We start from the raw sequence: 25,015 nt of genomic DNA, 5'->3' as shown, positions 1-25,015 counted from the left end.
ATATAATATATTGTCCTTTTTGTTTTCATACTGATGTTCTTATCGCACAGTACCGGGTTCAATTTTCGTATGCAGTCACTTGTTTCCCCTAGTATATTTTTCATATCTTCTTCAGTTGTTCCTTTGTTTGATATTATGTAGTTTGATATTACGTGTAATTGTCTGTTCCTTTGAGTTGTTTACCTTCGTCTATTTCCAGCGAGTGGTTTAGTTCTCTATTGTCTGTTGTTAGATATTCAGCTTTCTTTAGGTTTATTTCCATTTCATTCTTTATATTCCTGTTCCTGTTTTCTTATCATAAAGCTGAGCTCATTTTTGTCTTGTGCGATCACTATTTGGTCGTCGGAGAAAAATTAGGTTATACATATAAGTATTCGTTTTTACTGGTATGCCCACTCATTCGCACTTTCTTTTCCATGGTTTCAGGGTTTTTCCAGGAATATTGTGGAGTGTGGAGCAGCTCTGTAATACTCTGGGCTAATTAGCAAAATACAAGGAAAAGTTATTTACCAGCAATTCTATTGCTGGAGTCGAATCTTGTTATTGTATGTATTAATAATATAGGTATGCAAAGTCCGCAGATAGTGTGCTACTTTTTTTATAAACAAAATGGCGCCCGAAAATCGTGTTTTTTTCAATTTTTGCTCTATAACTCCAAAGATTTTAACGTTTCACCAAAAACACCCAAATCAAAATTCACCGCAATTAAATTCTACATAGAGACGTGTTTTTCCCGATTCACTTTGACGAAAATTTTCCCCGTAAAAAGCGGGTTTTTCCAACAATATCTTTAATTTTCAACTAAAATTTTAGATAAGTAATTGTTAATTAATAATTAAATAACTTAGTAATGTAAAAGCCCTTTTTGTATGGATTATAATTCCAGAAGCCCATGGAAATTGAATGAACAGTTTAGCAACAATTGAATTGTTAATTAAAAATTTACGGTCGCTATAATAACGACAATAATTAAGATGCATAAGAATAACTATGATTTTTTCATAAAAAAACACTATACCTATCTAATGTACTTTACAGAATTGAAATTGGACTATTTAAGCGGCCTCAGGAATATTTTAAAATTATAAACAATTTTTTGGCTTATAAACAAATAGAATATCTCGGGAAATATTAAACTAAATTAAATTGTGAAAACGGTATTCGAAAGACAGCGGCAGTATGCTTCTTTTAAAAGAAAAAAACGTTTAATTATGACGAGTAGTTCCTGAGATACAACCGGTCAAAGTTGATCAAAATTTACGGCAAATATATAAACAATAGGATCATAATTTTCAAACCATCACCTTTTTATTTTTGTCTTATTTCTCCACACCAATTTTCATATCCTTAAAATGCTCATAACATATATTATTATAATAAAAACTATCGATAATACGTGTGAAAATTGTCAAAATAGCAAAATTCCAATCAAAAATTACGTTAGAGAAACTGTAACCCTCAAAGTTTAAAATCGGTATACGTTAAAAAAATGCATTTTGTCGGCTTCCCATGGAGCAATTTCCTTCATTCTTTTTTTGTTCCCAAGTAACTTGAGTAGGGCCATCGAACTAACGTATTATTAAATGTCAGACTTGCTTTTGTTTTGTTATAATAGATTAATTTATTTATAAGAACAGAAAACTACATATTTTTTCCAGTTGTAGGCTTTTTTTACATAAACTTACTACAAATGTACCTCTTAAAGTTAAAAACATAAATATTCTCATTTGAAAGCTGTATAATTATTTAAACAATTTTTATTTAAAGAAATTAAAATTTTGTGTTATAATAAATTAATTAATTAATTATAACAAAACAAAAGCAAGTCTGACATTTAATATTGCGTTAGTTCGATGGCTCTACTCGAGTTACTTGGGAACAAAAAAATAATGAAGGAAATTGCTCCATGGGAAGCCGAGAAAATGCATTTTTTTAACGTATACCGATTTTGAACTTTGAGGGTTACATTTTCTCCAACCTAATTTTTGATTGGAATTTTGCTATTTTTGGCAATTTTCACACGTATTATCGATAGTTTTTATTATAATAATATATGTTATGAGTATTTTAAGGATATGAAAATTGGTGTGGAGAAAGAGGAAAAAAATAAAAAGGTGATGGTTTGAAAATTATGATCCTATTGTTTATATATTTGCCGTAAATTCCGGTCAACTTTGACCGGTTGTATCTCAGGAGGTACTCATCATAATTAAACATTTTTTCTTTTAAAAGAAGGTCACTATCACTTTTTTTTGCGAATGCCGTTTTTACAATTTAGTTTAGTTTAATATTTCCCGAGATATTCTATTTGTTTATAGGCCAAAAGATTGTTTATAATTTTAAAATGTTCCTGAGGCCGCTTAAATAGTCAAATTTCAATTCTGTAAAGTACATTAGATAGGTATAGTGTCTTTTTATGAAAAAATCATAGTTATTCTTATGCATCGTAATTATTGTCGTTATTATAGCGACTGTAAATTTTCAATTAACAATTCAATTGTTGCTAAACTGTTCATTTAATTTCCATCGGATTCTGGAACTATAATATATACATAAAGGGCTTTTAGATTACCAAGTTATTTAATTATTGATTAACAATTACTTATCTAAAATTTTAGTTGAAAATTAAAGATTTTGTTGGAAAACCCCGCTTTTTACGGGGAAAGTTTTCGTCGAAGTGAATCGGGAAAAACACGTCTCTATGCAGAATTTAATTGCGGTGAATTTTAATTTGGGTGTTTTTGGTGTAAAGTTAAAATCTTTGGAGTTACAGAGCAAAAATTGAAAAAAATACGATTTTCGGGCGCCGTTGTGTTTATAAAAAAAGTAGCACACTATCTGCGGACTTTGCATGCCTATATTATTAATACATACAATAATAAGATTCGATTCCAGCAATAAAATTGCTGGTAAATAACTTTTCCCAAAAATGGCCTATTCTCCGATAATCAGCCCAGACTATAAGTAGTTATGCTTTGTCGCCTTAAATGGACTGCATATTTTATTGCCCGTTTTGATAGATACTTTCTTATTCTTGTAGAGTGCTATTAGTGCTTTTATTAATATTTGTGAAATTTCGATGTCTTCCATTGCTCCCATTGCTTGGTTCTAGGCATCGAGTCATAGGTCTTCTTAATGCTAATAATGATGATTCCTCGATATTTTTCGCAGTTTTTCTATTTCCTTTCTTATATATTTTTAAATATTCATATATTTATGTCATTTTAAGTATTCATATATGTAAACAAAGGGGATGTCAACAGTACGGTATTGTGTACAGTAGTAAACATGTAATAGGGAACTTGCACATTTTTGTTTTATCACATAATAATGTTCACTTTCGTTTAAAAATAAGATTACTTAAATCCTCATAATAACATATAAGTACAAATTAAAAATCTGTGTATTTAAATCATTTCAAACGGTCGAAAAAGCGCGCGAACACTTGTGACGTCATATCATTATACTTTGTAATGACAGTTCTCAACGTCTCATGTAAAATTATGTAGGTATCATTCTGTTTACCTAGGATTTTAATACAGTTTTTGAAGAGATAGTATCTATTAAATTGTGTGTGTTTACTATGGAAAATCAAAGTAAATACTATAAGTGTTGTTTTAATACCATTGTGTGCCATAGGTACAACCATTAAAACTTCCAATAAAATATCGACTGGAGATTGCCAATCGATAAGAAACAGCGTTTAAAGTGCATAATGAAAGGACATTTTCAGTTCATTCTCAAAGTCTTCATGCATGTGAGATCTTTTTTTTAATGTAAATACAGGGTGGGGCATTAGTGTGACAAAGTCCAATTACTCGTTTGTCGTAAGATATACGAAAAAAAGTTAGGGCACACATAGTACCATAATTTAAAAATATTTTCAAATATATAGGGTCGTCCGTATTGACAGGGTGACACAAACTTTTGTTTTTTTTAATGGAACACCCTGTATATTTTTACATTTTTGGATTCTCCTCGATGTTTCCTTTCTTAAAATATATGGTTTTGTAATATTATACGAGGTAGTTTAAAAGTTAATTACGTTTTTTTGCTAATTTCGTAGCAAAATCTACACCCTGTAGAATTTTAGTGATTGGACATCAAATTTTTATTTTATGTTCAAACGATTTTTAATATAGTCTACTATTGTTAAACATTAACAGTATAGCGAAATGTTTAGTTTTAGTATACAGGGTGGGTCGAAACTCGGAATGAGTATTTTCTGAGTTTTCTTAAATGGAACGGCCTGTATTTAAGTATTGTAATGAAATGATATTTTATGGTACTTTTTTATTTCTTAAGCATTCCCTATACCTAAGTGCTTTAATATGTAAGTTATTCGTGATTCTTTAAGCCACACATTAATTGTAAGAAAAATTACGTGAAATTTTATTAGGTGGCTGTGAAAATATTTAATCAGAAATAATTTTTGGAAAAGAAAATACATCATAATCTAGTCTGATCCTTAATTTATTACTATTGGATGAAATATCCAAATAAATTCGTGGTTAAGTTTGTTGGTGTGCAAAATATTAATAAAAACATACAATATTCTACCTTGTCGGCTATGACAATAAATTTCCTTAAAAATTTGACATTATACAATTTTTATAGATCCAGTTGCTTTGTTACCATTACTAATATGTATTTTTCTTATGAGCAACTGACTAATAAGATTTTGGTGCTAGTGGAATATAACAAAAATGTGCTACTAGCAATAAGAATTTTTCATTAGAAATTCCCTGATAGACGACAACTAAGAAGAGAAACGTTTAAAAATATACTAGAACGGTTTCAACGGACTGATCACTTAGATTATGATAAATCTGCTCGAATAAAAACTATTGTAAGTGAAGAAAACAGCAATTATATGTAATCCTTAGTGTCACTGAGGATCTGCATATTAGTACAATCGTTCTTACAATCTAAGTATCTAGTCTGTTGAAACCGTTTTAGTATACTTTCAAAAGTTTCTTTTTTTGGTTGTCGTCTATCAGGGAACTGCTGATGATAAATTTTTATTGCTAGTAGCTCATTTTTGTTATACTCTCCTAGCACAGAGCAATTTTAATCCGTTCCTCATCAGAAAAATTAATATTTGTAATGGTATCAAATCAACTGAAACTATATAAATAGTATAATGTCAAATGTTTAAGCAAATTTTGTGTCATAGCCAACTAGGCAGAATTTTGTATGTTTGATTCATATTTTCAGCACCAACAACCTTAACTACGAATGTATTTGGATATCTCATCCAATATTAATAAATTAAGGATCAAGCTAGATTATTATGTATTTTTTTTTCGAAAAATTAGTTTTGATTGGATATTTTCACGGCTACCTAATGAAATTTTACGTAATTTTTGTTGCAATTAATGTTTGCTTAAAGAATGACGAATAACTTACAAACTAAAGCACTTAGGTATAGGGAATGCTTAAGAAATAAAAAAGTACCATAAAATATAATTTCAGTACAATACTAAAATACAGGGTGTTCCATTTAAGAAAACTCAGAAAATACTCATTCCGAGTTTCGACCCACCCTGTATACTAAAATTGAACATTTAGCTATACTATTAATGAATAACAGTAGTAGACTATACTAAAAATCGTTTAAACATAATATAAAAATTTGATGTCAAATCACTAAAATTCTACAGGGTGTAGATTTTGCTACGAAATTAACAAAAAAACGTAATTAACTTTTAAACTACCTCGTATAATATTACAAAACCATATATTTTAAGAAAGGAAACATCGAGGAGAATCCAAACATGTAAAAATATACAGGGTGTTCTATTAAAAAAACATAAGTTTGTGTCACCCTGTCAATAAGGACGATCCTGTATATTTGAAAATATTTTTAGATTATGGTACTATATGTGCCCCAACTTTTACCTAAATAATTTTTTTCGTATCTCTTACGACAAACGAGTAATTGGACTTTGTCACACTAATGCCCCACCCTGTATGTATTTAATATCTGTTGTCTGTAATATTTTTTTAATAAATCAACTGTATTTTGAACAAAAATAAAATATAACTTTTGGTATATTTTGATAGGTGTGAATTACAGATTGAATGATATTTACGTATTCAATATTTTTCTGTAACTTTTTTTACTATAAAATTAAATACGGACCTCAAATATGATAAGTACTGATATGACGTCACGACCAAGGAGGGCGCGTTTTGGGCTGTCTGCTATAATTTGAATGTTCTCTCCATTTTAATCGTCTTTAGGGGCCAAACTTAAGATAAAAACAACTTCTTTTCTTTGATTATATACTTTAAATTATGCTCTGTTGTGATGTACAGCATTTTTTTAATTTAAAATTTTATGCAAGTTCCCTATTATTTTATCATGAAATCTACTTAAATTCGTGTTTTATCATAAATTAAGAGAAACTCTTGGAGAATCTAAATTGATCCTTAACAAAACATCCGAAAACCGTTTTATGTAATCAAACTAGATTATTTTAAGCCGTCTAGGAATTTTTTGTTTCCGTGGAGGTTAATTCAAATAGTTAACATCCAAACATTGTGCGGAGTTAATTTAAAATTCTCCTTTCTGACAATATAAATGATAGATACATATGTTTTTAACTATGGACTATGAATGGTTGCCAAGAGTTATATTTATCGAATTTTTTAAAAATTAAGTTTTCCATACCGGTTGGGCCACAAAATAATTTATAACTTATTATTTATTCCTCTTCTTTTTCTTCTTCCTCTTTATAAGCAATTCTGCTTGTTCATTGGCGGATTGATACCTCTATGGATGGTTGTCACTCCATCTTTTGCGCGGTCGGCTGATACTTCTTCTACCGATTGGTGATTTATCTCTTGCTATTTTGACCACACGTGTCTCCCCCATCCTGGTTATGTGATTGTTCCATTCTCTTTTTCTATTTAATGTCCATTCGTTTATACTCTGTACGTTACATTGTCTTCTAATATCTTGGCTCCTCTTTCGATCTCTCAGTGTATTTCCTGTAATTCTTCTCAGTACTCTCATCTCTGCCTTTTCCAGTAGTCTTTGTGTTGTGGCTGTATCGGGTCTTGTTTCTGATGCATATGTCTTTTTATTCTTAAAAAATGTAACCCGTACTGACATACGCAGCTGAGACAAGGGCCGAGACAACAAAGACCAAACAAATAATGAGAACAACAGAGATAAAAACCCTAAGATCCATAAGAGGTATCACACCCAGAGATAGAATACGAAACGAAGACACATTGGGAGAGACCATATGGTGGCTCCCGCCTTCTGAGCCACCCTGGATACTGAGGGGTGGTTACCCCGACTATGAGGGTTGATGTAGTAAATATAGTTCGTTGTTAAGACATTTATTTACACGTTAAATATATCACAGAAAATAACTGGTGGTATATTATTTACTTCAAATCGATGTTACCCCGTCGAATCTCAACTGCTAATTCATTTATCTGTTCTCGTAAAAATATAATTAAAGTCGGTTATTGTTTATTTACTGTTTTGGTAAGCCGAGGTGACCGTGATTTAAAGTGCTGACTGTTAATAAACACCCACTGAATATTAATGCAACTCGACCTTGTATCAAATACTAACATGCAAAACTAGGTTACTCGTATTTATTAAACAAACATTACCACGGGCATTTAATTATTAAAAGGTTTATTTGTAATATGATGTTTATTGAGATGCTGTGTATCCCAATTCATCTTCCCCTTCCCCCGAAAATTTTCTGACTACGGAAAAGGAAGAAAATTTTTCTAATAGTACCACTAATTACTTGCTGCGTTTTACGAAGTACAATATATACATTTTTCCTATAAATACTAATTAGATACAAAAAATAAAAGTGAAAATGTTCGTTATCTAGACTGTTCCCGTTTCACTTGTCACTCACGGTGTTCTCGGATTGTAAGCATATTCGCGGTGTGCAAGTACTTGGAAAGGGAAACGAGAAACGACCGTGCGCGAGTCGCGGAGAAATATTGCAACTATCTTAAATAATTCATATTGTCAATTGAAATTGTCAAATTGACGTATATTTCATACCTCCTGTCACTGACGCAGAAAAATTATATATTGCTCCAGAATATTGATATGATATGCAATTATTATATAAAGGTAAATTTAATTAATTGTATTTTGCTTGCAGTACTGCATTTTACTAACTGATTTTATTTACTACATACAATTGTTTACGTTTGCTAAACATAACCTGCATCTTATTTTTTCTTCTGATTATTTTTTTGGACTATGGTCTTGACAATTATCCAGCAACCAGGACTAATATAATTGGCCAATATAATTAAAAGTGCGAATAAAAGTACACAGCGTAGAAATAGAGGTCGCTTTGCCGAACTTGCACGGTCCCAATAGTCTATTCTTATGTATTTCCTTGATTTTATTGTTTTCCGATCTGATCTTACAATTAACATTATTTACCTCTGTTATTGTGAAAGGGCCTACATAAAGACTATCAAACTTATCATTCTCTTCCCTTTTTACCAGGACTAGGTCTCCTATTTTAAATTGTTGTGGTGTTGCTTTGAGCTTATTCTTTTCTTGTCGCTCTTTTTTGTGCTTTAGTAAGAAGGTTCTAGCTCTCTCGTGTGCGCTTTGTAGTTTGTAACGTAACTCATTGTAGTAAGCATCTATATTGTAACATGGTTGAACCTCCTGTGTAAGGTCTTCTGGTAGGTTAACCTTCCTGCCATATAATAGTTCAAACGGTGTGTAACCATGGTACGCGTTAGGGGTTGTATTGTAGCAGTATGTGAACATCCTGCAACACACATCCCAATTTTCTCTGTCTTCATCTATGAATGCTCTTACGTACTCGTTTAATGTTCTGTGTAGTTTTTCGCAACTTCCGGTGGACTGTGGATGGTATGCCGTTGAGAAGTTGTGCTCTATTTTTAATAGCTTTGTTAATTCCTGCATTACTTCATTTTTATATTCTGTGCCTTGGTCTGTTCTTATTTGCTTCATGAGTCCGTATGTTGGTATGAAATGATCAAAAATTCCTCGGGCTATTGTATCTGCTTCTTTATTGCACACGGGTATGCTGACCGCGTATTTAGTAAGTTCACATAACATTGTTATACAGTATCTATTACCTTCGTTACTTTTAGTGAATGGACCTATCGTATCTATGTATACTATGTCCCATGGTTTGGAAGAAGTGTCCGATATCACGAATTCTTCGACATGTGTTTTTTTCGGTTTATTAATTTGACATTTATGACATTGTTTAACGTATTTTCTTACGTCTTTTTCCAAATTTTTCCATCTAAATCTTGCTTTTAGCTTCTTTATGAGTCTGTTATTTCCTACGTGTCCTCCAAACATCGGATGATTGTGATATTCTTCTATTAGCCTGTGTTTTTCTTTGTCTTCTTCTATTGTTTCTGGTACTTCACATATGTATATTTCAACATTCTTTAATATTTTGTTTCCTTGTTTAATAAATTCCTCAATTGTGCACACTTTAAAAATAATATCGTTTACGTATATTTTTACTTTACGTACTGCATTCTCTACCGCCAGCTTATCAAGCTGTGCCAACATTTGGTTTAAATCGAAATGATTGAATCCTGTGGCTATGCTCTTGCTGCACTTTATTTTGTTTTTGACCCTAATGCTCAGCCTTGGTGAGATTAGTTCTGCTCCAAAAGACAAAATTGGTAGTCTATGCGCCTCTAAATTATTTAGTACCTTTCTTACTGTCTGTTTGTGGGCTTCTGGCTGTAGTGCGAGTTCGCTTTCTGCCTTCGTTTGCCTTGCTTCCTTCTTATTTTCTCTTGCTTGAGCTCGTGTTATAGCTAATATATGGGTATTGTCTATGTATAGGTTCTTTAGTTGATGTAATGTTATTCTTGAAAGACTATCTGCATAGTTATTTTTCCCTGTTATGTATTCTATTTCGAAATCGTATTCCTCTAAATCTAATCTGATTCTTGTAAGTTTCGAAGTTGGTTCTTTCATTGCAAATAAATGTGTTAGTGGTTTATGATCCGTTTTTACTAAAAATGTTGGTGCTCCATATAAATAACATTTGAAATGATTAATTCCCCAATGAATCGCTAGTAATTCCTTAACGATTATAGGTTTATTACATTCTCCTTTATTAAAACTTCTTGATGCGTATGCTATAGGTAGGTCTATTCCGTTATAATCTTGACTTAAAATTGCTGAACAACTCTCGTTGGATGCGTCTGTTGTTAGGATGAATTGTTTATTGAAATCTGGATATTTTAGGATCGGTGGCTTCATCAGAGATGATTTAAGCTTATTGAATGCTTTTTCACATTCTTCTGACCAAAAAAATTCTACTCCTTTTCTTGATAATCTGTTGAGTGGTCTGCATATTTCAGCAAAATTTTGAATAAAACGTCTATAATAGTTACAAAATGCTACGAATCTTTTTGTTTCTTCCGCTGTCTTAGGTGTCGGGTATTGTTCAATCGTTGCATATTTTGCTTTGTCTGGTGATACTCCTTCCTGAGAAAGATCATGTCCTAAATATGTTACTTCTCTTCTAAAAAATTGACATTTTCCTGGGTTAAGTTTCAAATTGAATTTTCGATATGTCTCAAATGTCTTTTTCAGGTTGTCTAGGTGATGTTTTTCAGATATTCCTATCACTACTATATCGTCCATGTAACGAAATGCTTTGTCTGGTGTTAATCCCGAAAATGCTATTGACATCATCCTTGAAAAGCTATTTGGGCTTACATCTAATCCAAAAGGTAATCTGGTAAATTGAAATGCTCCATTTTCTGTGCTAAACGATGTGTATTTTCTCGATGATTTTTCTAATGGTATCTGGTGAAAACCTGACATTAAGTCTATAACTGAAAACCATTTTGCTCTTCCTAGTTGATCTAGTATCGAGTCTATCCTTGGTAAAGGAAATTTGTCTGTGACTATTTTCTTGTTCAGTTGTCTAAAATCTATGCATAATCTCCATGCTTTATTTCCATCTATCGCCTTTTTCGGTACCAGTACTACTGGGCTGTTGTATTCTGATGTAGACGGTTCTATTATTCCTTGGTCTCTCAGTTTAATTCCTCTGTTTGTGCATGAGGTGTCCTATAGTTTTTAATGTATACCGGAGTTTGGTCTTTAACTCTCAGTTTCTGCTCGTAGAAGTTGTTACATGTTAGCATGTCGTGCCTTAGGGCGAATATATCTGAATAATCTTCACATAAAGATACTAACTTATCGCGTATGTATTCTGGAATGTCTAACTTCAATGATTCCCGTAATTCCTTTTTCCTATCCTTGCTGTCGTTGATCAGTCTATATATGTTGAATAATTTAATGTCTAATGTTTTGATTTCGTTTGTCTCTACTTTTACTGTTTCGTAGGTTGTGTTCAAAATTTTGATGTACGGATTATTATTTGAAATAATTGCTCTCGCTATGAATATTCCTGGTTGTATTTCTTGTTGTTCCACTATCCTGTCGTTCTTCAGCGTTTGAAAAATTTTTACGATTCTGTAAATTTCACATCTAGGCGGTATTATTATCGTGTCATTATCTATATTATCCAAAATGTTTGTACTAATGTAACAATCGTTGTCCTCTTTAATGTGCATTTTAAGGTTAGCATAGTCTAGTATGCATTGAAAATTTGAAATGAAGTCTCTCCCAATGATTCCGTCGGTTGGAATAGGAAAGCTAGGTTCCACTAATTGAAAGATATGCTCAAATCGAGATCCTTTTACTTCTAGTGTTGTTTCAACTTCTCCCATTGTTTGTAATTCTCCTTTAGTTACTCCTTTTATTTTCGCTTTTGTGTTTGGTTTCACATGTTCCTTCATAAAATCTTGTGAACATTTCAGTATTGAAATATCAGCTCCTGTGTCTATGATAAAGGTATTTGTGTTTTCTAGGATTCCTGTTTTCATTCGTACAAAATTCGTTAGGTTTAAGTCGAAGTTGTAAATATTATATTCCACTTCTGACTGTGTACTTTCCTTGTTTCGTTCATTCAAAACCCCAACTGCTGGTTTTCTGTTTCCTCTTGGCTGTCTTCTAACTCAAGTAGCCTTACGTTTCTGTTTCGTCCTCCTCTCTGGTTTCCTCTGTACGTTTGGTTGTTGAATTGTCTATATCCTCTGTTGGAATAATTCCGTTGGTTTCCTGTTTCTTCTCCTTCGTTCCGTTGTCCGAAGTTATTTCTTCTTCCTCTGTCGTATTTGTTGTGGTATCCTCTTCGGTATTGCTGTTGTCCTCTCCTATTTTCATAATTCGTCCTATAATTGAACACTCTTCCCTGTGTGTTCTCCTCTGTCGTATCAATCGATAAAAATTTAGATACTACTTCCTGCGGTGTTGTGAAATTACCTGCCTCCAGTATTAACTTTGCTCTATCCGTATTAACGTTTCGCTTCATTGTTGCTACAACTGTTTCCGTTGTGTATTTTTTCGCTAGCTCCAATGGCATTCCTTCCGCTATGTATGCTACTTTCAACTGTTCCGCTAATTCCTCTACTTCGGATGCGTACACTGCTGCATCTTTGTTTCCTTGCCTTTTCTTTGTTAACTTGTCTATTATCGTTTTCGGATTGTCACCTCTTAATTCTTTCTTCAGTGCCGCTGCTATAAGTGGGATCGTATCCTCTGTAGTTATCAGATTTCTAGCCTTATTAGTCAATCTTGTTTTTATTAATGTTATTGCTGTTTCTTCATGTCCTTCTGCTATTTTTCCAAGTAACTCTAATGCGTCTAAAAATGGTTGTAATTTCCCTGCGCTTCCATCAAACTCGTTGGGCAATACCTTGCTTGCAATATTCAAAAATTCGTTGATTGTCAGAGCCATGTTTAATATTTTTATCTCTTGTTTTATGTCGCTTTTTCCCTCTTTTATTTCCTCGTCAATTTTTTCCTCTATCTCCTCGTCACTTTTTTCCTCTTCTACTTCTTCGTCGCTTTGTTCTTCTTCTATTTCCTTGTCGATCAGTTGATGTATTGAACTTGGAACTACTGTCCTTAAGTTTACAGCTTGAAATGAGCGTATAACTTTGTCTCTTATTTTTCCGAAATATTTGTTGCACGCTTCTCTTTGTTTGTCCGATAGCGCTTCCCAATTTTTCTTCGTTAAATGTGTGAATTTGTTATACAATTTAATTAGCTGTGTCGTTACTTCTCCTTGTATATCCTTAGATTTAGGCATTTTCTTCTTCAAGACCCTTCTACTTTGTCTTGTTACTTCTTGCGTAATCTCCTCAACTATTTTGATGAAATCTTCCCAAGTAACTTTGTTGCTACTCATTTATTCATAATTTTCTTGTTCCTGTACCCGTAACGAACGCATAAATTTGACAGTCTTACGAGGTATAGTAAATATATATGAAAAATATTATGTCAAAAATAGTAAAAATATAGTAAATTGCCATAAAAATCAGTATATCACTCAATATAAATCACCATTAAAAAGGGGTCTACTGCTTAGCCAATACAAATGTAATAAAAATCAGTAGTCAAATAATAAATGGATAAGAATCAGCAAAGATAAAATATGTTGGTAAATATATAAAAATCATATAAAAATCAGTATCAAATAAAATGTATCATTACGTCCTATAATAACTAATATCAGGGTTAAAAAAAAATTCTGTATATTTTGATAAATATTGGTATCATAAGGAAATTAAAATAGAATAATTAAGTAAAAATAGGTAAAACTTAAAAGGTAATGTGCGTCTTAAATGATAATTACGTTAATATTACTTTATACTTTATATTTTATATTATACGAATCAGGAAATACCATAAAAATAGATAATATGGACTCACCACTTTTACACGTCTGTGTTCGTATCACCAAAAAGTCCTCGCTGCACGTTCCATAGCATTGTCCATTGTCCATTGTCCACACGAAGTTCCATCTCCATACCATAATCATCTCCGTCTCGGGCCTGATGTCTCCATCCTTTTTATGTGGGCACCCCACTGTTATCTAGGGTGGTTGAGGTGCAAGAACATTGACGTGTTTTCCCATTTCTCGTTCTAGACTGCTTGTTCCTTACGTTCTCGCCTGGTCTTGGATCGCCATATGGTGGCTCCCGCCTTCTGAGCCACCCTGGATACTGAGGGGTGGTTACCCCGACTATGAGGGTTGATGTAGTAAATATAGTTCGTTGTTAAGACATTTATTTACACGTTAAATATATCACAGAAAATGACTGGTGGTATATTATTTACTTGAAATCGATGTTACCCCGTCGAATCTCAACTGCTAATTCATTTATCTGTTCTCGTAAAAATATAATTAAAGTCGGTTATTGTTTATTTACTGTTTTGGTAAGCCAAGGTGACCGTGATTTAAAGTGCTGACTGTTAATAAACACCCACTGAATATTATTGCAACTCGACCTTGTATCAAATACTAGCATGCAAAACTAGGTTACTCGTATTTATTAAACAAACATTACCACGGGCATTTAATTATTAAAAGGTTTATTTGTAATATGATGTTTATTGAGATGCTGTGTATCCCAATTCAACCACATAGGTAGGATGGCCCCTGAAGCGTATGGCGAAATGGGCGAAGACGCAGAAGCCCAACACCAAGCGACACATAGGAAGATTCAAAAAACGATGCAACGCGAGCTGGAGCTCCGGATCGCAGCAGAGACTCTAACAGAAGAAACCGGACATAGTCCTAAAAGAAGAAGAAGAAGAAGAAGAAGAAGTGTAAATCTAAGTGCTGCGTTAATTCGGTCTATGCATGATTCGTTTGGTCTGAAGTCAGCTTGTTCCTTCCTTGTTAACATTTGTTTCGTACTGTTTGTCAATCGGTTGTTTATAATTTATTATTTATGATATGCAGAAGTGTGACTCCTCTCCAGTTTTTGGTCTCCAATATCTTTTGTCACCCCTGTTTAGTCTTCTTCTTGGTGTGCATATCCGTGACGAATGGTGGCGATCATCATGGCAATATTTATCTTATCTGCAACAGTGCGGAAAAGCTACACAGATGTTGTGTTTAACCAAGTTCTGGTTTTTTAACCAGGATGTTCTTCTTTATCCTGGACCTCGTTTTACAATATGTTTCCTTGCAGTATGGCTTGTAGGGCATATCTCGATTCATTTCGCATTATGTGTCCTAAGTATTCTAAATTTCGACATTTGATGGTGGTCAGTACCTCCCGGTTCTTCTTCATTCTTATGAGAACCTCCTCCTTTGTGAGCATTTGTGTCAGTTCAGGGGATTTTAAGAGTTTTCCAATATAGCATCATCTCAGATGCCTCCAATTTTGTGCTCTCTGCGCTCTTTCTGGGTCCTTTATTATAAGTCCTATTTTTCATTCTTTGGAGAACTTTTCCTCTCTTCAGGCCCTTTGAAAGAGTGGTCTAATTACCTCTGTTTTTGTGCTTGGACAAGGTTTTAACAACACTGGTGGAATATTGTCAGGACCGGCTGCTTTGTGCGCTTTCAGAATTTCTATGGCCATTTCTATTTTTTGCGTTGTTGGTTCATTAGTGCTAATTCTTAGTTTGTTATAATGTGTATTTATTTTGAACATCTTCTGGAAATATCAGGAATGTACTTAGAGACTCACTGAAATATTCAAACCATGTTTTATAACATCTCTTGTGGAGATGTTATATCTTCACCTGTACTGGTTTTTACAATTGGTTGGTGGATGGCATATCCGTTTCTGGCTAGTTTTTTAGTGACATCATATTTTATAATTGTCTCATGTTTTGATGTTCATTGGCAACCCGCACTTCTTCACTAAGATTTTCTGCCCACTTCCTCTTTTCTCTGCTGCCTTTTTGATAACTCCATTCGCTTTTTTAAAGTCGTGTTTTCTCTGCTGCTGTTCTGGATTTTAGGTATTTCTTTAGGACTCAAATGTTTTTACTATTGCTAATCGTTTTCCAACTTTTGTCGTGCGTTTAGTCTATTTTGGCTCGTAGTTCTCTTAAGAATTATATATCTATTTGTCTCGCTGTTTTGTAGATTCTCAACGTAGAACTTTTTTCGAATAGGTTGTTCCGTTCTTTCCTAATCCTAGCTCTCTTGAATCTGATTTCGGCCTTTATCAGGTAGTGATCACTGGTTGCATCTGCGCCTCTCCATGATCTGATATTAAGCTTGATATTAAATAATTGTTTTCTTTTACGGTCATCAAAGTAGATGGCGCCTTTTTAAGGTACCATTTGCCATTTGAATGGAAAACAGTTTGGACGTTTGTTTGTCTTTCGTGTTTGATTTTGTGTTCAGTCCAGTTCAGACCAGTTCAGCATCTGGCGAGGCCATGGGAGGCCAAAATGAAGACATAACGTTGTGGTGTTCACCAATACAATCAGAGAGATTCAAAAATCGTGCTCGTGTGTCATCATCTACTGTTTAAACATATCAAATGTCTCTCCATGATCTGACATTTAAGAAGATTTGATTGAAAGTACCTACAATTATCTGAAGATTTCCATGACACTTTGTAGATCGTTTTATGTGAAAATAAAGTTTCTTCAATAGAAGTCAGTAACGGTAGATAGAAGAAAAAACACTATGGTTTCAAGTTATTGTTCGTAGTGTAGAATTGACACAGATAAGTCTCTGAACTAATGAAGTGAACTGAATGATACTACCTACTGTAACTAACAAAATGGCACATAGCGATGATATGACCATTGATCAGCAGGAGGAGGAAGAATCAACTGATTTAAAACAAATAGTAGTTAGAAAGAAAGTTAGCAGACACGCTTGGACAAAATGAATTTAAAAACAAGTAATAATAAGAATAAGAAATTGAAAAGAATACATCTAAACCATCAGGTATAATTTTTGAAATAATTTTAGTTAAAAAAGTTAATTTATCTTTTATTTTTTCTTATTTATCAACAAAATTCCTGCTTATATAATATCTATTATTACAACCATCTGGCCGAAAAGTCATTGACACTATCGAATATCTATCACACAAATGCAGATTAAATAAAAGATCAAGGTAAACGAAATGGATTTTGGGGAAAATTTATTTTTAAATGTCTCACCAGCATATTTTAGTTTTCAGATTTCTGTTACGTTTTAGAGTGTCGGCTTGATTGCAAAATACCTGAATCCAGCAGCGTAGGTGAATCCAGCAATTTTAAAGAAAATAGAATTAAAGGACAATATTTTCTAAGGTGGGTAGCAAATATACTGAAAAATGCAATAAACAGAGATGAGTTCGATAGCTATGTGTCTTGGAGGCCCAAATATTAAACATTTATTTTGTATGGATACTGTAAAACCGTTCTCATATTATGGATAAGAGGTATGGACCCTAATAAATAGCAACGAAACAACTCCCTAGAAAAACCATAGTAAATTTGACATAATGTGTCGAAGCAGTATTAACTACTTTGTTCAGATTAAGATATATTCCCAAGATATTGAAAGTAGCAGAGGTCATAATGATCCTACTAGAACCTACTAGAACCAAATTGTACCATTGTACAACAGTACCATTGTACGGGCCAATTCCCTTATTACCTGTAAGTTCGAAGCTACTGCCCTCTCGACGCTAAGGCTCTAATTACACCACACCAATTTGGGCTTCGAGATCGTCATTTAACTATCGACGAAGTCAATAAAATAATGGATATAATATAGAGGTCATTATTTCATTTCAGTTATGAGATTGTAGAGTTAAGCAAGAAGAAGCCTACTCGAAATTAAACGAAATAAATACAGGTGTATCCCAAGGGAGTGTGACAGGACCAGTTATGGACCTATTGTATACTAATAATAACACAATAGCTGACGATACTGCCGTGTTGGTCATATGTGAAGATCATGAAGAAGCAACAACAAAACTAAAAACTCTGTGAACAGTCTTAACCGCTGGAATCAATGTTGATTACAAGCAACACGACAAGAAAACAAGAAAAAACAACACAGTCCTGTTAATGTAAATAATACTCAGGTACCATACGCCAATACCGCAAATTATTTGGGTTTTACATTGGACGCTAGACTAAGCTGGAGTGCCCTTATTAAAAAGATCAAAAAACAGCTCAACATCAAGTATAAAAAAATGTATTGGCTATTGAGAAGAAAATCCATCCTGTCAATCTACAAAGAAGTACTTTTGTATAAAGAGATTCTAAAGCCTATATATGGACATATGACATCCAGTTGTGAGGTTATGCTAGTAAGAGTAATTTAGACATCATCCAGCTATTTCAAAAACAAAGTGTTAAGGAATATTATCAACACTCCTTTCCTTGGTATTATAGGAATAGTGACCCTCTGACCCCCAGGGACCTAGAAATGGATAGTTTTAACAAGACCAGAGCAAAAGAATTAAAGAACGAAACGAAATGAAAGAAAGAAAGAAAAGTTAAGAACAACGACTTCTTCAACACATCAATGTTGAGGCTATCCAACTCCTCGACAACACAGATTTGGCTAGAAGACTTAAGAGGAAGAAACCTTTAGAGTTAGTTCAGTGAAAAGTAGAGTATAGTGGAAGTGATGGACACTGATGGAACTGGTTAATATTTGTGCAATAAATTAACAAAGCCTAAGGGATACCAGTGAGTTTGACCTTGGTGGTAAGTTTTTAGTAGGTAATAACTTAGACTAGAAAAAATTACTCATTGATCATTTTGTTTGATCACATGGTAAGACGTATTCTTCAGTATCTTATTGGTGTTTATTAAATAAAAAAATGTGACGACAAACAATATCTACATAAATTCCAAAAAATGTATGTGATTTAAAAAGAATCTGGCAATAAATAAACCTACTCTACACGTCCTCTATGTACACGCTTATGCCTACACCTGATTAAAAATAACGTTGTTTCTACGGATATCCCACAATCCACAATCTCCGTATTCGCACTGCGTGTAGTCAAGCTCTCAAATTTCTGGCAATTTTTCATGAATTTAGAATTCGAAATTTTCAACACTCTATTTTGAAATAACCGCTTCACCGAGATTAGTTGATAGATAATACAGATGTTCAGAAATGTAAGGACTCTTCAAATAATTAAGAAACTAAAAATATTTATAGAAACAGTTTTTTATGAGAAATAAGTGGGATACCAGTAAAACGATGTTTATTTAGTGGATTTAATAGAAAGCTGCATATTTATATAATCATATTATCTATAATTGTAGTATAGATATATTACCTATAGTAACGTATTCAAGAGGAATTATAAATTTCTGGATAAAACTATTTTAGACACTTTTATGTATCAATGACACAATGATTTAACCCCTAAAAAGTTTCTAAAATAATCATAAACATAGTACATAATACACTTTATATTTACGTGTGCACTTGTCACAGCTTTAGCCAAACACTCTTTAGAAAATAACCATGCTTTTTATTTTAAAAATGTACAGATTTTATAAAAAGAACAGAACTACAATAAAGGATGTATATTGTAGATTATTGGCATAAAGAAAGATCAAAATTGTATCAATAATAAAACTGATATCACGGATCTCTCCAATATATATCATCACCTAATTAATTGACTTTGTTTTGTAAATGTACCATTTGCAGATATTTTAAATACAACCCTGAACTAGATGTAGTTTACAGTATCTGCCATGTAGCTTTATGGTCAAGTATCACTTTTGTATTCCATCAGAGATTAGCAACAAATGCATACGTAAATATAAAGAGCAGTATGTAATGTCTGTATAATTATTATTAAAGTGCTTATTGAAAATGGCAAACACCCGATCTATTAGAAGATGTTAGGAATGACGTTTTATTCTGACAATATTTATGCTTGAAAAACACCATCCTTTGCACTCTTTACGTATATAAAAGACGTTTAAATAAAAGGAAACCATTACATTTCTTTTCAATAAGAGCTCAACCATTGTTCAGCAGGCGTTTCTAGGTTTCACCTCTCATCAGGGACACTTGTATTTGCTAGAACTGGAGGAGCTCGGATTGAAAAGAAATGCGGTCATCTACTTTCATTTTAATGTCTTTTCTCCACCTAAATAATGTAAAAGATGGTATTTATTCAATAATAAACTGTAGTTGTATTGCCAGAGTACAAGATTATTCCTTTACATTGTCCAATAGCTTCCGCTTCCAGTAAACTTGGATTAATTGGTCTTCTTTTCCTGTGCGATTTAAAAGTTTCTGAGCAGATTAAGAATCATATTTTTGTCTACGTGTCAGCACGAATATTATTATATTATAGGAATTTTTGAAACCAATTGTAAAATAAACAGGGTAATGGCATTCACATAATTTCTTAGAAGGTACATTTGTTAATTTTATAACTTTTGGTTTTGAAGACACGGGAAGGTATGATTACGAAGAGAGGGTTCTGTTTTCAATTTAGATAGGATAGAAAAAGTCTGGCAGGGAAAAAAATTAAGAAGCCAAAAGATAAAAAGAAGGGAACGAAGAAAGGAGAAGGCATCTTAGATATTTTTAACAAAAGTTTAATTGAATATATTACAAAGAAATAGTGTTTGTTCCCTAGAACGAGTCCCCAGTAGTGTATTACAGAGCAATGAGGAAATAAATTCATGCAGTTGAGTTAGAGAGGGATGGATGAAATGGAAGGAGTGACAGTAAAAGGAAATTTTGATAAAACTACAATAAGACCAGCTATGATGTATTATCAATGTTTTGAGCATGTTTTCTCTGACGTCTTTATTAAAGAATAGTTATAGATTCATTAATAGACAAATATAAAATATCTAGATTTACAAAACTAGAATATTTACAAAAGAATTAAGATGCGTAACAGCTATTAGCAACCACTAATTGTACACGAATTTTTGAGATAATTAATCCACATAGCGATATTAAAGAGCGTAGGCGCAAAATATCGGGCGAATGCTTCTTAAATGCATTAATTTTTTTCAAATCTTGAAATAACTAATAAATATTTTTGAAAAGTTTAACCGCAGAATGAAAAATTACATTATTACCAAGGGCCGAAAGTTCCTTAGAATAAACAAAAAATTTCTTTTGAATCAGATATTTGAAATTAAAAATCACACTCAATTTTCTCCTCTTTTTCACCCCTGTAACTCATTAAAATAAAGATTATAGAAGTTTTCGGGGACTTTTGGCCCTCTGTAATAATGTAACCTCTTATTCTGCGTTTAAATTTTTCAAAAATATTTATTAGTTTATCCAGGATTCGAAAAAAATCAATGCATTTAAAAAGCATTCGTCCGAAATTTTGCGCCTACACTCTTAAATAACGTAAATTGTTCCATTTAATATTATTACAAAATTATTTATGAAACAAAAGAGGAATAATCACTTAAATTAAATAGAAAATAGAGGTGTATATGAGGGTGCTAGAAACTGTCACATGAAATTAGTATGTACTAAGAAAAAGAAAACCACGAAAACAACGATAAATTTTAATGGAGAAATTCAATAAAAATATAAAAAATAATATTGGATAATAATTTATCGCTTAAATCATTACAACATAAAGAAGAGCTTCTTGGGCAAAAATTAAATAACAAAATTGACATAACCTTCTTCTAAAACCGTCAACAAAAACAAAATGACATGATCTAAATAACAACGTAAGCATGCTGTACAAATAAAGAGAGAAAAGGAGTCTTAAAAAAGTAAAAAAAGCAAATTCTTGTGTAAAATACCAACCTGAATAGTCGTCGCCGCTTTTTCACGAGATCGTCGTTAAAACTGGCGCTCACAGCGTCGCGGTGCTCTGATACCGACGCCTGTAGGCCCGTGGGCGTCGTTCTCGAACGTGGAGCGAGATGATGAGCGATGTCGAGGGGTTTTATATTTTGAATGTCAAAAATTTTACTTGTTTTGTAATATTTATTTTATAACAATGTAGATATATGTAATATGAAATGAATAATTTTATTGCCTGAATATTTTTTTAAATTCTGGTAACATAAAGATTAAACTTCTTCTGCTTTAAGTGCTCTTAATGCTCCTGTCGCAGGTTGGATAACATCATATCTATTTTTATTTTGTTTGTTGCAGCACCGAAATATTTTATTGGGCTACATTTAAAACAGGCCCTTTTATTTTTCAATGTACTTCTCCTTATCCTAACGTTAATTCCTGCAGTTAACCAGTTAACTTTCTCCTATTATCAATGCTTATTATGCCGTTATCACCTAATTACATGTCTTCGATATTGTAAGGACATTATTTTTATGGCGTTTAGTACTTCATATTCTTTACTCAGCTCCTCAGCTCTTCATCACATACTGAAGTACTAAAAATAAGTATTATTATTAATCTCAATCTCTAAAGTCCTTTTTGTACAGAATGTTTTTAATTATATAAAAGCAATGTTTGTTATCTCCATTCTCGCTCATGTCTCCGCTGTTTGTTTACGTTTTTAAAAATCCAGATACACAGATTTGTATTTTTGAACTTTCTACAGTCCTACATCTGTTCTTCCACCTTCTTCTTTTGTTTTAAATGCTACATTTAAAAAAGTTCCTTCATTTTTCAACCAAGTACATCTCCGTTTTATAATGTTCCTTCTAGACTAGCAAAGAAAAAATACAGCTCAAAAATTCTTTTGGTTTTTAAAGGTTTTAAAAGGTATATGAGGAGTAGCTATTGACAAATCCTTAAATTTATACAGCTGATTTTGCTTTGTTTCTTTTAAACAATCATACAAAGTGAAAAAATATTTTTTGGCTATAAAAGGTTATTTTATATAGGAAGCTGTATATTTATGAAAACTGACCAACTGACGAACATACAAACGTATACAGACCAAAAAGAGGACCTGCAGATAAATAAAACTTAGCAAGAATATGAGAGGATGTGCGAGGAACCAATCCTGAATAAAGTTATATCCGCTGAGTTTTCTAAAGAAGGCTCCAAAAGACTGCAAGAAATAATTTTACGTTTAATATAGGCACTTAAACAGAAGAAGGGAACAAGGGATTAGCGCTCTTATTTACCAATCTACAAAAGTTCGAAAACCATAGAGGTAGTTGCAAAAATTATTAGGGAAAGGCTAGTGAAAGGCTAGGTAGAAGTCAAAGAGGAATTAAAAAAGTGGAAAGCATACATTACAGATCTGTTTGAGGATAATAGACAAGAGCCGGAAGAAATCGACAGCGAAACGGGACCAGAGATCATAATGGAGGAAATCGAACAAGCAATACGAAACGCAAAAAAAAGAATGTGTGTGTACTTTGTACGCACGTAAGAAGTTATACTTCTACTACATATTATGTGATTTTTAAGACAATACCAAAAATTTAAAAAAATAAAAGAATAAAACGCACACAAACACATTGAAAAATGCCACAAAGAAAAAATGATTTCTGAACGATAATAATTGTTGGCAAAAATTTTTTCTGAAAAAAAAATATATAACAAATATACTTACAATCATAAAATGCATAAAAAAATAAAAAATAAAAACTTGCATCAAGAATCGAACCCGTGAATTTCGGAGCGCTTTGATTCGTAATCGAAGCCTAGACTCACTCGTCCAATTCCACATTATTTGTCATGTGGAAAAATAGGGTAACTGAACGTTTTACTGTTTGACAGTTGTTTTGAATATAATTAAATTATGTAGTTTAAATTTTGTGGAAGAAAATATTAAAATATAACAAAACAGTAAGAAAACAATATATTAGATGAAGATTGGTAGAACTTTTGTTGGTAATCAAATTAAGTATGTAAATCAAAGCATTACATACCTACTAGATAAATAAATCTACGCCAAAAAATCATAATTTAAAAATAAAGATCGGACCTAATTTGGGATTTCTCTCTAAAATCCCCATTCTTGAGAAAATAAATGTACAGTAGAGCGTCGATTATCAGAACGTCGATCAACCGAACGACCGCTTATTCGAACTATCGACTCCCGCGTCCCGCACTCGAATACCGAGCAAGCGTTAGTAATTGACGCTTAAAATATCTTCAATTTTCTTCAATATTGTATCCAAAAATAATTATGTTGTTGCAAAGACTGCACTTTTTTGTTTAGTTGCTGGTTGTCATTATCAAGATATAAATAAATATGTAGGTATATAAATATGGCTTTTATTCACTTGTGGATAAATATGTATGACTATAAATATGTATCAATATATTGTAGTTCGATTATCCGAACAAATCGGTTTTCCGAACACCTATGTCCCCCAATTAGTTCGGATAATCTACGCTCTACTGTATTTCAACCTAATCCAAATGTATAATTACAATATGATTATAATAAAAACTACTTACCAAATTAGAATGAGTTTTCCTGGTCCAAAATAGTCCAAAAGTCCAAAAATATAGGTATATGAAAACTATTTAAAAAGGCAGTATAACTATTAACTAACTTTTGTTTGTTGTTTCTTTTCACACAAATTTTAAAACGCAACAACCATAAATAATCTAACTACAGCTGTGCCACAGCCACCATATTGAATAATGTTTGACATGTCATTTGAACATCCAATCAGAACAAAGTTATAATGCGCATGCGCCAGGATCGTAGGTTTTAACATATAAAAATTCACCCTCATATCGCCGGTAAAGAAGTATAACTTCAAAAAGGAAAAAATGTAGGTCCAGACGAAATACCTGCGGAATTACTGAAATGTCTAGACGATGAAACTCTACCGGTACTACTGGATCTGTTTAATGAAGTATATAAAACCGGAAAAATTCCTCAGGAATGGTTGGTGTCCACCTTTGTAACAATACCAAAAACAATATATGCTAACGATTGTTCAGACTATAGGACAATATCACTAATAAGCCATACCCTCAAAATGTTTCTAAAGGTGATTCATGGAAGATTATATAGAAAACTAGAAGATGATATGGATAATACCCAATTTGGGTTCCGCAAAGGACTTGGAACAAGAGAGGCATTGTTTGCGTTTAATGTCCTCTCTCAAAGATGCTTAGATATGAACCTGGATATTCATTCCTGTTTCATCGAAAAGCGTTCGACAGAGTCCGACATGAAAAACTAATAGAATTATTGAAAAACAGAGCTATAGACAGACGAGACTTACGAATTATCATCAATATGTATTAAAATCAAAAGGCAA

The 25,015-nt window shown here is 32.6% G+C and overlaps 1 protein-coding gene across 4 annotated transcripts in view; it reads right to left on the bottom strand.

The window, feature by feature from the left end:
• The window catches only part of LOC114334831 (putative mediator of RNA polymerase II transcription subunit 26), a 79,983-nt gene extending 58,141 nt beyond the window's left edge, over nucleotides 1–21,842 (bottom strand). For all 4 annotated transcript variants that reach the window (XM_028284934.2, XM_028284936.2, XM_050651121.1 and 1 more), the window contains exon 1: nucleotides 21,615–21,842. The gene's annotated coding sequence lies outside the window, so the exon portion shown is untranslated. The remainder of the gene's footprint in view (nucleotides 1–21,614) is intronic.
• Nucleotides 21,843–25,015: the final 3,173 nt, after the last annotated feature.

Source organism: Diabrotica virgifera, chromosome 5 (assembly GCF_917563875.1).
Source record: "Diabrotica virgifera virgifera chromosome 5, PGI_DIABVI_V3a".
Taxonomy (NCBI): domain Eukaryota; kingdom Metazoa; phylum Arthropoda; class Insecta; order Coleoptera; family Chrysomelidae; genus Diabrotica; species Diabrotica virgifera.
This window is presented reverse-complemented; position numbering and strand designations above follow the sequence as displayed.